Source organism: Pygocentrus nattereri, chromosome 16, assembly GCF_015220715.1.
Source record: "Pygocentrus nattereri isolate fPygNat1 chromosome 16, fPygNat1.pri, whole genome shotgun sequence".
Classification (NCBI taxonomy): Eukaryota; Metazoa; Chordata; class Actinopteri; order Characiformes; family Serrasalmidae; genus Pygocentrus; species Pygocentrus nattereri.
The window spans coordinates 22,249,498-22,264,046 of record NC_051226.1 but is presented as its reverse complement, the minus strand read 5'-3'; the positions used below and the strand labels follow the sequence as shown (position 1 = coordinate 22,264,046).

Here is a 14,549-nt window from a genome sequence, read left to right as displayed (position 1 = left end):
GTTACTTGATAAAGGGTTGTCTGTATGGTTACTTTATGGAGGACTACTTTATAAAGGGCTTGTTTTTGGTTTACCTTATGCACAGTTTGTTGTATGTTCATTTTATGAATGGTTACTTGTATGGACACATTTTGAAGGGCTAACCCTGCTGTAGGGTTACTTTATGGAGGGTCATCAAAGGTGCAAGAGCAGAAATTTTTGAAGAAGGCTAGAGAGAGAAGGGGTTTGTACAGAACTACATAATACAGTTTGTTACATGTGTCCTCCTGTGTCCTGCCGAAGATGGCTCTTCTTTCACATGCAACCGCTTAAGGACAAAAGGAGAATGAGGAGAGTGGAGGAGGTAGAGAGATAATGGATGGTGCGTGAACTGGTGGCAGGCTGATGCTGATGGCTGCCTGTGGCGCTTTCCTGTCTGATAATGCATAAAAACACACTCAGACACACACACACACAAACACGGACACTGGAATGCAGACTCTCTCTCTCTCTCTCTCTCTCTCTCTCTCTCTCTCTCTCTCTCTCTCTCTCTCTCTCTCAGTAGTCAACCAGAGCACTTTTTTGTCCCTAGGATAAAAGCCATTTTCAGGAGAGTCTCTCTGCTCTACATATTCATGTCATCCTAAACAGACAGTGAAGAGGAGGTAAGGCTTAATCAAATTCAGAGTAAGAATCAACCCTCACAGCTTCAGACGATCCTGCGGTCCTCCAGCTGATGGAGGGAGGGAGTGAGGGAGTGTGAGAGGAAGGTGGGGGCAGGAAAGAGAGAGAGGGAAAGAGGAGAGGGAGATTAGCAGAAGAGATTTACAGAGAGAGGAAGGAGTATCTGTAAGGTGAGGTTTCTTTCTCTCATCACTTAGAATTTTGTCATAGAGATCAAACTTACTGTTCCAATTCACTTCTAAATGCTGTGCTAGACTCATTCCACTGCGCTGTCTCCATCTCTGCTTCTCACTAGTTGCAAGTTAGACTTAAATAGCACAGCCTCAGCAAGGTAAGAGTTCAGTTCAAAACTTATTGGTGTTGTAAGTTCACTATTTGGTGTCATTGTTTCCCAGTAAGAAACACAGTGTCTTTGAGTGGTTTTCATCAACTCTGCTTGCTTTCTTGTGATAATTGCTGTTATGGTCTTGCTGTGCTGAATGTGACTATAATGAGACAGTGACAGATGAGTAGATTTCCACATCGCTGCTTGCTGTTACTGTGTGCTTTTTCTTCTTTGAAATGTAGAAAACCTCCTGCATGCATTCAAATACATCACACTGCTGCTACAAGGTACACCTCTCTGAACCAGGTGTCTTGGTAGCAATTTACATCTGCTCTGATCTTTACTTTGGATATTGCACTTCTGAATGAATATTGTGCAATTTTTGTTGTGCAGTTTTTCAGGAACATGTTGCTTTCCTGTGTTTTGGAAGTGCTCAGTATACAGGTTGTGCTGCAGGTTTCAAAAGACATGATTATTGTTCATAGTGAATTGGACTGGATTGTAGGCTACATTGCAAAAGCATGGCCATCAGTCTTGAAGAGGTATTAGACTAACACTTGGATCAGCTCAATTAAATGAATTTGGAAATTCTGGTTTAAATCCAGAGCTGGGTTCTCTTGTGGTTGTTTGGATGTCAATTCAAAGCCTGTTAGATCAGATTACTTTGCCTGTATAAAATTTCCTCCATGGATTTAGATAGTTTCAAATATAAAAGGCATTTCTGCAGTTTTGCTTCAAATACAGCTCTCCTGGAAGGCTTTGTATTTAGCTAGATCTGCCCAGACCTTTGATTGGAACTCCTGGAGTTCATGGACTAACCTATGATTTAGAACATAATAAATGTCAGTCAGTATGAAGGTCCTTGATCTTAATATAACATGAGCTAGAATTGCTTTGGAGCTAGAAGAAATTTTGGTAACACTTTAGTGTAGGCTGCTGTTTATAAGGCTATACGACACCTACATAAGCTTGTCATGATAAATGACATAACCCTACATAAATGCTTATAAATGCTTATATCAATAGGCATCATCTGTCATAAAGAATACTTCAGCAAATTTCGATCAAAACTGGCAAATGTAACCTTTATAGCGAATGAGGCCCATTGAAATAAGCATTAATAAACATTTATGAATGGTTATGTCAGTTGTCATGACAATCTTATGTGAGTGTCATAAAGCCTTATGGGTAGCACCCTACAGTAAAGTGTTACCAAAATTTCTTTTGCCACCCTGGAATACCTGTAATTTTGTAAATTTTTGTTCCAGTTTCACTGTGGCTTGACTGTCTTTATCCTACACCCAACACTGGATTGCATAGTAGCGTTCACAGACCAACACCTAAATAAAGCCAAAAAGGATTCTTTGGAGCGATTACCAGAAGAACCACTTTAGATTCCCTAAAGAACCTTTAAATCATTTTTGTAAAGTAGATGAGTGTGTAGGAAGAAACTTTTAGTGTTTGAAGAACCTCCATGTCATTCCAATTAAACCACAACATATTTCTTAGAATCACACCAGCTTTCCCAGATAGAACTGAGCACCCCTTGTATGTGTAATGAGAGATAGAAACATTGAGAGAACATTGAGAAACTGTAAGGTCACATGGTCACAAGGAGACCATATTCTTTTCTATTTACAATCAGAAATAAACTCCAGGTGTCAGGGGTATTGGTGAAAGAACAGCTACCCTGGAGCAGCATAGCTTTAAGTGCATTGTTCATCCTAAAGTTTAGTGTTTCTCATTCCATGTTTCCAGACTTGAACTCAAGTATGTCTTCAGTAGGTATTCAGCATTCCTAATGGCTTGATCTGATGTGTTGGGATAGAGGTTCAAAGTAGGAAAATGTGGACTGTCTGGTGAACTGGGCTGAGAAACACTTAAATAACACTTCTAATAACTCCTTTAAGAGTTGTGGGTTGTTGCGGCAAAAGTGTCTGATTATTTCTGGGATTTCTGACCAGAAGATACTCAGTATGCTAGATAACTTAAGCCCAAATTTGAAGGTTGTGCAGTAGGTACTCTTTGGCTTAGAGAACCTTTGTAAAACACCCCTTCATCTTCTTCTTTTGAGCTTTTGAATAGAACAGTGGTCTGTAATCTGGAAGTAGATTATTTCTAATGTTTGGCTAGAATAGAACTGGCAACCATCTAGCAAAGCCAACCCAGCCGACAGACCTACCTGGACTTTTAAAAGTTCTCCAAAAGACGAATCAACATTACTCAGAGTGCTTCTACAAGTTCCACCCAGACTCTCTCTTGTACACCCATGTATTAGTCAGTCAGGCAGGAAAAAAGAGTTTGGGTATGGGGTCTGTGTCTTCTAAATGCGCCCCGGAGGGACAGCGCCTGACACTCGTGTTCCTTCATCTGTCAGACTCCTGGTGCCTGCTTGTTGCCATGGTGATACCGTCTGGTGATGCAGACTGTTCAGAGACTCGTCATTGGCACTGTCCCTAGCTAGGCTTTTGGATCGGTTGGCGACCCGACATATTTGTGTTCGGAATAACCGCTGAATGGCTTTGTTGGCAATTACTGTGCCAACACAGTGAGAAAGCTAATGCATGTAGACTCTCCCTCACTCTCTCTCTCACACAGCTTGTTTGGTGCTGTACGAGGAGGTAATGGGTAGATGAGTCATTGTCCATCCTCTTTTAGATGGTGACGTGCACATGAACTTCTTGCTTTGTGCACTACTCACCTTTGAACACGGCATTCGACTGTTCATTGTGAAGTGCCATTGAAATCTCTTGCTGCCCAGACTCATTTTTATTGGCTCTTTCTGCATTAAACATACATGAACCCATTCAAATGCATGCCAGAGCTGTTTGATTTGAAGCTGTTCAGTGCAGTTCTTATAACTTAAAAATAGCCACAATGATCTGAAAAGCATTAAAATGAACATTGGTTGAAAGTCATTTCACACAAAATCCATGCAAAAGTCAACATAAAGCAAATATACACAGAAAGCTACTGCCTCAGGTCACGGAACTGTATTATTTTAAAATACTGATTTATACAACATTAATGAAGTTTTTTATAACCACCACATGCATTCAAAGCTCTTGAATTACAATAAAGTGCTTAAACATGCAGCTGCTGCTGAGCTATCAAGAAAATAGCCTTGAGAGTAGTGACTGCAGATGACTCATACTTCTGAAGGAACTGCTGAACACTAAGTGCCATGTACAGAAAGACCGCATGCAGCCCAGACCTGCAATGCTCGCACTAGGTGTTGTCACAGTGAACAGGCCAGAGACTTGGATGTGAATGTCCTTTGAACCATTTCAACAGGCAGTATGAATTGCCTGAGTCATAAGAAGCACTGCAAAGTCAGAGGTGATTTATTCACAACAAGCAAAGTGCACTCTCTTACATGGTCTGTTTTGTCACTTCATGGTATGTGTTCACAGGGTGTTTGGCTTTAGATTGTTGGGTCATTTGAACCAGAAGCAGTTTAACAGCTAGTTATTCTTCTCTTGTTTCAGGTTATTCTATGCAATACTACTGAAAGTACCATAGCATATACAGTGCTGTGCAAAAGTCAGTCAGAGACTACCTTTCATTTAATTTACAGCCATTCTGTTGAAAATATTTATTTTACAGCATCAAGAAAAAGACAGAAAACATATATTTAATTGAAAGTCTGTGTTTTTGGGTTGACCCTTTGCCTTTATTACAGCTTCCATCCTTTCTTGCAGATTCGCGGTCAGCTTTCCAAAGAAATCTGCAGAAATATTTTTCCTACTCAAGTTGGTTTCACTTTCTGCTTCACATAAAGGTGTCGTTGAGGTTCTGGTCTCTGGGGTGGTCAGTCCATTGTTTGGAGAACACCTGCAACTTCTCTGTTTGACTTGCAAATATTCTTCTTTCTAATCTATTTCCTTCTTTTTAGTCTGCTTCTCTATATATTTGAATCATTTGCAGTTTTGGAAACTCCTGTTTTTAGCACTTATTTTCATTTTCATCTTCTTTCTTAGAGGATTATCTTCTAATTAATCTCCTCAGAAACATCTCCTGAAACATTTACTTAATAGGTGTCTCACAAAAATGCACAGAGTGTACAAAAGAATGAAGATATACCCTGTATTGTATTGTAATTTTTAAATATTTTTATTGACCATGCTATAGAACTGAAGAGTAATGAGACACAAGCAGAAGATGACATGGATATTTCTCACAATAAGCGTTGCACTGTTATGTATATTAGTTCAAATATACCTAAAATATCAGATGTAGATCATGACATGGCCTCCTCATGACTGAGGCCTTCTGTTTTAATTCAAATAGAAAAGTGGTTCTCAACACTTCACTCCCTGCACATTTTAATGTTTTCTCTGCTGTAACACTCCCACGTCAACTCTGAAAGACCTTGTTAATTAGCTGATGAGTCAAACCACGTGTGCTAGAGCACAATACTAAAAACATGGGGAACTCCAGTTGGGTTGGGAACCACTAACCTAGAAGCTGAAGGATTCTTTGGGTGTTGTTTCACCAATTGCAATTATTGATAACTCCAGTCTTTGGGACCCAGTGCCCTGTTTAACTATTCTCTGGCAACATGATGCTGATCCACCTTACCAACTTAATACCAAGGCCTTTGTGAGCAGGATCAATGTATGGGGATTAGGAATTTCTTGAATATGGATTCTCAGGACTAGAGTTCCTGCAAAAGCAGTTTATCTCTGTGTAGCCTATGTATGAGCCTTGTATATTGCAGTATGGGAATAAATAGGGTGCACTATTTCCCTCTTGGCCAAGCCTCATAGGTCACATGAATATTTCAGATACAGATTTGACCCACCTTTTTTGGAATATGTGCCATGAACGGTTCGTAATCAGTTTGCTGGATGACAGACATTGCAGTGGGGCCAAGCACTGGAGAAAGTGAAAACTATCACTCTTTGAAAACTTCCACTAAACTAGGCTGACAGGAATCTATGTGGGCCAATTACTTTTCCAGCTCCACACAACCAGCATCTTTTCAGAGTGCTGGTGCATGTAGTCCATAGCTTATCTCTGCTTTAGAGGTGACTGGTTAAACCCCCAGTGCTTCTGTATCTTCTTTTGTTCTTTCATTCACAGTGAACTGCCTGCTGGCACATCACAGGTCTCAGAGCCTCACCTGATTGATCTGATCTTGGGAGAAGACCACAGTCATGGAACAAGCAGAGAATAAAGTGAGTGGAGTGGGTTTGAGTACCTGAAGGGATGAGCCCTGTGGAGTGTGGGCTCCAGCTAGAGATCCATAAGGATTTGGTACAGTATTTGTCGTAAGAGATATTGCAAGGTTGCTTTGATTCTTCTGCAGGTATCGGCCACTTCCCCGCAAAAGCAAACGGTCAAAAGCAGATCCAAGTCCACAGATGAGGTGCAGCAAGCTAAAAAGGTAATGGAGCCCATTTCCATTGGACACTATACTGTAGTTGTATTCATTTCACTCCAATACCCAACATATTACTAAGAGTCACCTATGCAGGTTTTAAAGGAATAGTTTGATGAAAATTACATTTACACAATTTTACACTTACCCTAGATGTAGTCAAAGTATAGAGTCCAAATTCTTACAAACACTAAAACTCAAAAGTCACCCAAATAGCCAAGACTGCTTCTGGAAAAAATATCTCTCAACCCTCTTAAACTGCATCCAGGTCTTAAGTCCCACAGATGTGCCACTACGGTCCAGGACACTATGAACTAGAAAAAATCAACAAAACCATGCTATGTAGATGAATGCTGTGGGAAGCTGTTTGAGATAATAGGGCCTATATTCACAGACCACCTCAGGAGTAGAAGTGGCAATGGAATCTGATCCAAAAATCAGTCCTCTTAATTTACATGTTTAATGAATACCAGCCCTGGCATTTGAAATGGCTGCTTTGTAGCTGTAAAGAGCCTATGTAACCTTAATTAATTAAGCTTGAAAAGGTTCAGAGAGGTTTTGTTATGTGTTTTTATTGAAATGGTGTGGTTGATTTGGGTGGCTACTGAGTTCTAGTGTTTGTTAGGAACATTTCCCTTGCAGCACTAAACTAAACAATCAAAATTTGAACTCTTCTCATGGCTAAGCAAATATATCAGAACATCCGTGGAGAACTGTATAACTGATTTTTCACCAAACATTTGCCAGAATAAATTATTGACCTTTATTGAATCAATATCAAATATCAAGTAATTGTGTGTTTTTGGACAGATGCTAAGTGTGGTTATTTAAATAAGAGTTCCCTCAAGATATCTACTGTCTGGCCAGTATGCGTCACTCCCTCTGAATAATTTCTGTGGCGGTCCAGCACCACCTAGTGACACAATGTCATACTTCCACTACAGAGTATATGAGAGATCTGTGTGTGTGATAGAGTGAAAAAGTGAGAGAGTAAGAAAGAGAGGGAGAGTAAGAAGCAGGAGTGGTGTTATTAGGATTTAGAGATATAGATGTAAATAGCACTGTTTGTAGGTTTTAGAATTTGTGAGGTTTCAATACACGCTTTTAAATAAGCCACTAATGCTGTGTTAATTGTTGAAAGAAAAGATAGAAGGAAATCTTAACCCATAACAAAACCTAAGCGCATTATAGCAAACTAGCTGTCAAGCTGGAAACTGACCACAGTTTAACCCTTTAAGGTAGATCAGAAAAAGTACTTATTTTTTCTGTTTAATCTTCTTTCCTCCTTTAATAATGCAATTCTTCAGTGCTATTCTTGTGTTTATTTGATATGAAAAGGAAGTGACCTAACAAAGCTGACAATTTGTAGATTTTAGTCTCACAAACAACCCCATTTCCAAATAAGTTGTGATGCCGTGCTAAATGTAAATAAAAACAGAATGCAACGATGTGCAAATCATTTAAACCCTATTTTCTATTGAAAAAAGTACAGAAACAACATGGTGAAACTTTTATTTTGAATAAGTTTTTTTGAAGAATATTTGCCCATTTTGAAATTGATGCCAACAACACGTTCCAAAAAGGTTAGGATGGGACAACAAAAGGCTGGTAAAAATGAGCAATTCTAAAAAAAAAACAAAAAACACCTGGTGGTTTATTGGCAACAGGTCAGTAACATGATTGGTATAAAATAATCATCCCTTTCATAAATAAACATGAGGAGGGGTTCACCAATCTGTGAACGAGCAGTGCAACAGTTATAGAAAAACGTTTCTGAATGTAAATTAGCAAAGAACTTTTGCTTTTCATCATCTATGGTATGTAATATCATTAAAAGGTATGTAATATCATTAAAAGATTCCGAGAATGTGGAGAAATCCCTGTACACGAGGGACAAGGCCAAAAACCAGTATTTGCTGGCCATGATCTCTGGGCCCTCAGGCTGCACTGCATTAAAAACAGATATGATTCTGTAGTGGAAATCACTGCATGGGCTCAGAAACATTTCTGAAAACCACTGTCTATGAAAACAGTTTCACCGCATTCATAAATGCAAGTTAAAACTCTAAAACACAAAGAAGAAACTGCATAAACAGGATCCAGAAATGCTGCCACCTTCTCTGGGCCTATGCTCATTTAAAATGGACTGAGGTGAAGTGGAAAAGTGTCCTGTGGTCCGACAAATCAATGTTTGAAATTCTTTTTGGAAATCATGGCCACTGTGTCCTCCAGGCTAAAGACCACTCAGCTTGTTATCAGTGCACAGTTAAAAGCTAGCATTCATGATGGTATAGGGGTGTCTCACACATCTGTGAAGGTGCCATTAATGCTGAACGATATAACGATACATATGTTTTTAAGCAATGCATGCTGCCATCCAGACAATGTCTTTTTCAGGGAAGGCTTTGCTTATTTCAGCAAGACAATGCCAAACCACATTCTGCATGTATTACAACAGCATTGCTCTATATTAAGAGCCTGGGTACTAAACTGACCTGCCTGTAGTCCAGACCCATCACCCAATGAAAGCATTTGGAGGGTTGTTAAAAGAAGAGGTGATTTTTTGGAACATGTTGCTGGCAAATAATGGGCAAATATTTTTCTTTGTAGTATTTTCCTTTAAAAATATACTTTACATGATTTGCATATCATTGTATCCTATTTTTATTTACATTCACACAGTGTCCCATTTCTTTTCGAAATGGGGTTGTACATTTTTGAACAAACACATGAACAGGTCAAGTGCCAGTCACAATTCTTCTTTACTCTTATATAATACTAAATGCTCACTGATCTTAATTGCTCTCTGAAGGAGCTCACATGCTCACAGGAAGAAATCTCAATGCATCCATCAATGTAGGAAGCCTCGTACATCTTTTATACAGTTATATTCAACATGGTAACACCATGTGCAGTTCTAAATGGGTGGCCAGAAAGTTTCTTCCCACTGAAACCCAATTGGCCACCCTAGATGACTGGCTTCCCTCTCCATGTAGGATGGATGTTTGCGCATTTAAGAGGAGAGTTGTATTACTATCAGCAATCAGCAAAACAACCTCCCTCCAACCTTCCTTGCCTACCCGCACACACACATTGTGAGTACGTCTTGTATGTCCCACATTGCCTTTAATGGGAGAATGATTTCGCTGGTGGTTTGTTTAAGTTGTCCATTATAGAAAAAAGCTAAGACTTTGTTTTCCCCAAATTTTCATTGGGTGGGCAGATAACCCTTTTGAGTGGGTACATACTCAACCCTTCCAACCTGTAAAGGGAGAGAGACACATAGAAAGAGAGAGATATACAGAGAAAGAGAGAGAGAGAGAGAGAGAGAGAGAGAGAAACAGACTGGATGAGAGTGTGTGCTCTTGAAGTCTCCTTAATACTAACTCTATTTGTTTAATGAATCATTCACTGCTCGCCTCAGGCCTTTCACACACCACAGAAGTCTCTCCCAGCGAAGCCAGAAACGGAGAAGCTGGAGGTAAGCCACACATCAACACATGTCACCACACATCAGTGTGTGGGTTTGCACCACCTCCGAGAGGAATCACACAGCCACAGATGCTACTCTTGGACCATGTATACCCCTTCTGTTTTAACCCAATCGGTGCACTTTCTTTGGTTTATTCTGAGCTTCGTAAATGTGTATTGCTGCCCTCTCTTCATTCGCTTCAGGGCTAATGATGTGTCTGTGTTGCAGGAGACCGCAGAGCTTAGTGCTTCATCAGAGGAGCTGAAATGATGGCAGTTCTCACACGGGTGTGACTGGGATATAGATAGATTGGAAAAATATGTCTTGTTTATACCATTGTAACTAACTGCAATGACATTCATATGTATTATTCATCAGTCAGTCTAAAGAATAGAGCACATTCAATATTCAGCTGCGCAACAGTCGGCCTGTTCTTTCCAGATGCAGAGCCTAGTCCTAGTTGAAGAAGTGTTTTTGTTTCTAGTAGACAGTCAGTGTCCCCCTTTTTGCACAGTATTTATTTCATTACATACACATATTTAGTTATATAATAATCAGGCCTGATATTTATGTATTTATGAAGTATTTATTAAAAAATAACAAAAAAGTTAAAGGGACAAGGTTCCTTCTCGATGGATACTTTCTCAATTTGAGTATATGTATGTGAGCAACATAAAACATGAAAAGGTACTGCTGGATGTTTTCATTAAGTATGTTTCTGTAATGCTAATGAATTGCGTACTGTATCTCTGTCTGTAAAGAGCTGTAAAACAATTCTTGAAAACGTTTATTGGATTTTTGTGTTATCACTTTTTGAACAAACACATACGCAGGCCACACAAACTCATGATTAGTTTGACATGTTCAGTAGAGTTTCTGATTATTAAAGAATTGAAAACACATTTCAGACTTTTAACTGACTTGGACCTTGGACTAATATTTTGCTTTGAGTGACACTATAGCTTGTTTTATTAAAACAAATCATTGAGCATTCCACTAACAAAACAAAATCATAACACTACTGAAACTTTAGCAAATGTTTTGGTACTAACTAATTTGGCAATTTTGGCTTATTTTGAGCAAAACACAAAACAATAGCCCATACATGATTAGCAAACACATCACTAAACAGCTGTAGACAACATTACAATAGTTTTTATTACAATAGTACAATAGTTTTTATTAAAACACAAAGCCTATTCAGCTGCAGTAAAGTGACAAATCTTAAGGTTACACACTGATTTTCAGAATTTGGAGCACATTTTCTTCAAAACATTGGGATCTAACTGCTCACCATGTGGCCTTGAGGGACAGGCAAGCAGCCTCATTCAGTGGTGTGGCCAAATAAGCACAATAAATACAGGCTTGGTCCAAATGTAATGCTTAAAGCATGATCCAACTGTTTACTGTTCTTCTGTCCTCAGTTGTGCAACTGTATGGGCCTTTATTTTTCTATTTTGCATCCAAAATGCACCACACACTTTCAGTGAGAGGCCATACATTTGGACAAGGGTCTACAGGCAGGACAGTTTAACAACTGCACACGATTATACAGCCATGCTGTTGTAACATGTGCAAAATAGCGTTTGTTGCTGTCATGGTGAAATAAGCATGGGCGTCCCTAAAAAAGATATCATCTTGGAGGCAGCATGTATTTCTCTAAAATGTATACAATTCTTTCAGTGTTCATGATGCCTTCAGAGCTATGCATGCCACTGGCACTAATACACACCTATAACTTTATGCTGGTAGCAGTCTGGATGGCCCTTTTCTTTTCTTACCCAGAGAACACAGTGCCCATTGTAAACAATCTGAAAGGCTAACCAATTGTTTCCACTGCCATTCAGCAGGGCATTTCAGATGAGCTCAAGCCCTGAGAAGTAGGCAGCATTTCTGTACATAGTATAGTCTTAAAAAAACTTTTTAATCCTAGGCTTATTACATACTTAGGCTTATTATTCAGTAGCTACAGGGAGTTCAGTGCAAACTAGTTGAGCTTTTCATAGGTTATAGAATTGTAAATAAAACTTTGGGCCCAAAGGCCAGCCCCAATTCATCCTCCCTCACAAAGAACAAGGCCTATCTTGGAATTCCCTTTTAAATGCAAACATGATTGCATCAACTATTTAAGATGTTTTCAGAATAAGGCCAAAATAAAACATTTCATATATAGTTTGCAAACTATTAAAGAAAGAACAAAAAGGTCAGAAAAGGTCAAACAGTTGTTTAAAATAAACTAATAAAGAGTGATTATGATATAATGGACCAACATGCAGTCACCTTTTTGTTTTTACACAGTGTGTATGGTTACTGTACACTGGTTGTTGTTGTCATTTACAGTCTTTCATGATTGGCCTAAATGTGTCTTTTAATGACACATGGCACAAAAATGAAAGATTGTGATATGTATTGTAATATTGTTGTATGTCTTCAAGCTTTGAGGTGTTTTGCCCGCCCCTAAGTGCTATAGTTCTCTATCTCATCCCACAGATGTGTCATCTACATGCAGATGATCTTGTCCCTCTTTTCAGAACAAAGCTAATGTGTGCTAACAGACACATGCAGTGTAGGTCTTAGAATCACTTATTGGCTTGGAGTCATTTCAGGCCTCATTTGGCATTCAAAGCCATTAAAGCCAAATCAGTGTGATCATGAAGCCGCATGAATGCTGCTGGGTGCTGGAAGCTCTGCCTGCCTTAACTCCATCCAGTGGACTCTCGGTGAGGGGATTTAGTGCTCCACGCACATCCATTGGTCCCTTGCGACCGGGCGATTATGAAGCATCATTGTTTTGAGCCTGCGGATCTCCTCGGTACGCTTTGAAGAGCAAAGCTGTTTGCAAAAGGCTCCCACAGGAGGTGAGTGGAAGCTCCAAAGCCTGAGGGGCTGGTGTCACACAAACACACAAGCACACTGCCTGCAGGCCTCTGTCATCAGGAGCCAGAAAGAATGATAGCAGACCAGCCAGAGCAATGCTGAGGATCCAATTGCTGTCAATTCAGTGTTGTGAAATGTGCCAAACAAAGGCTGTGAAGTTTAATAAGGGGTGTGTGGGTCGAGTGGGTTCTGTCAAAAAACAATGATGGTTAATTGATTATTTGTTTAATACAAAGATGTCTAAAGTAAAAAGGCAACAAACTGTCCAGATTGTTGGGATTAAAAAGCATTCGGTTGCCATATCTTAAAAATGTAAAAAACATTCTTAAATTTGAATGGAAGCTAATGGAAGAGATTTTTTTGAAGTATTTTTAAGACTACATTTATCTTGCAATTTTACCTCTAGATAAAAGGCAGCTGATATTTTCATGTTCTGTAAAACAACAAAAATGGGGATACAAAGTTTTGTTCTGCTATTGATGATTGATTAGAAGTTCACAAGCCATCTGTCTTCTCTAGTTTAGCTGAGTAATAAGGTTCAGTCTGTGCATGTGCAGTGGTGAACTGTGACTGTTAGAGCTAGGCTTTCAATTTGTCCAAAAATGTCCCATTTCTGACAAAATTAAGCCATAAAAAAAAAAACCCACACCTCTAAGACAATGCTAATTTCACTTATAATATCACTAATATCACTTACTAATATCACCCCTTCGGAATGTTAGTAACATATATAACACATATAGCGCTAAGCTTATGGTGATTAATCTTTTTTGTTATTTCATGTTTTATTTGAAGCATGTAAGAAATAAGTAGATATATAATCTTTAGCTGTTGTGACAGTTTTACTGTGACTCCTTCAGAAAAGAGCTCTGACATTGAGCTGGCACTGTTTTCTATTTCTAAGACCTGACTATAGTGATGTATCCAGGACTTTCAGAAGACCTTGAGTGATGTTTTTCCCACAAAGTTGGTCCCACCAAATGGAAATTAAATACCAATATATGACTGGTTGATTCCACTGTCAGTTCCTAAGAACATCAGTGGTTAATCTGATACGTTAGGCCTTTAGTTCAGCTCCTGAAATCTAACCAATGTATGAACTTGGCTATATTTACCTACATACCACGGAGTAAAGAAATCCTGATTGGATAATTATTTAAGTCCCAGAATTTTTCTTTCCACTCAAAACTTGACAATGGAAGAAGACTATTACAACAATACTTGCAGAGAGACAAACCGTTGGGTGTTCCCTGAAGGAGGATTCCCCACTGTGTCTTAGTGTAACCGTCCTGTCCAGACACATCTTCTTATTCTTTAAGGAACACTTATTGCTGAGGCTTCTGTGCAATATTCTGTTAAATCCATTTCTGCCTTTTTCCTGATCCTAAAACAAAAATTGTAGTTAATAACTTGCACATATAACATACTAATTTTTATTAATCAGTAAATACAGGAATTTCAATGCAAACTGACTGTGCCATTCTTCCGTAAAAGAATTGTGTAATAAAACTTTGGGCCCGCTGGTGGTTAATGTTAATGTTAATGTAAGATGTTAATGACAGTTTTAACTAGTAATTAAAAAAAAAAAAACGGTGGACTCACAGTATTGTGTGTGTATGTACATGTTTGCTTGTATGTTTTGGTGTGTCATAGGGTTCAGTTTCAGGCTAAAGCGGATGTATGCGTTGGATTGTTTGTTTTCGTGTGGATGCGTGTGCTCTCATGCATGAATGTGTGCATGCACATTAAATTGAGCGCATCTGGACGTTCACAGTTCACCTGATTGAAATGACTTCATTCTCACAGAGGCCTGCATGAGGTCACTCCAT

The 14,549-nt window shown here is 39.0% G+C and overlaps 1 long non-coding RNA gene across 3 annotated transcripts; it reads left to right on the top strand.

The window, feature by feature from the left end:
- The first annotated feature begins 557 nt into the window (after nt 1-557).
- Nucleotides 558-10,759, top strand: LOC108412082. Of its 3 annotated transcripts, XR_001856614.2 has the most exons (6): nt 695-833; nt 959-994; nt 6,074-6,168; nt 6,300-6,377; nt 9,796-9,852; nt 10,072-10,759. It is a non-coding gene; the product is annotated as an uncharacterized LOC108412082 (long non-coding RNA). The 3 variants fall into 3 exon arrangements; XR_001856616.2 differs by lacking the exons at nt 695-833; nt 959-994 and adding an exon at nt 558-644; XR_001856615.2 differs by lacking the exon at nt 959-994 and having other exon boundaries at nt 757-833.
- The last annotated feature ends 3,790 nt before the right edge of the window (nt 10,760-14,549 follow it).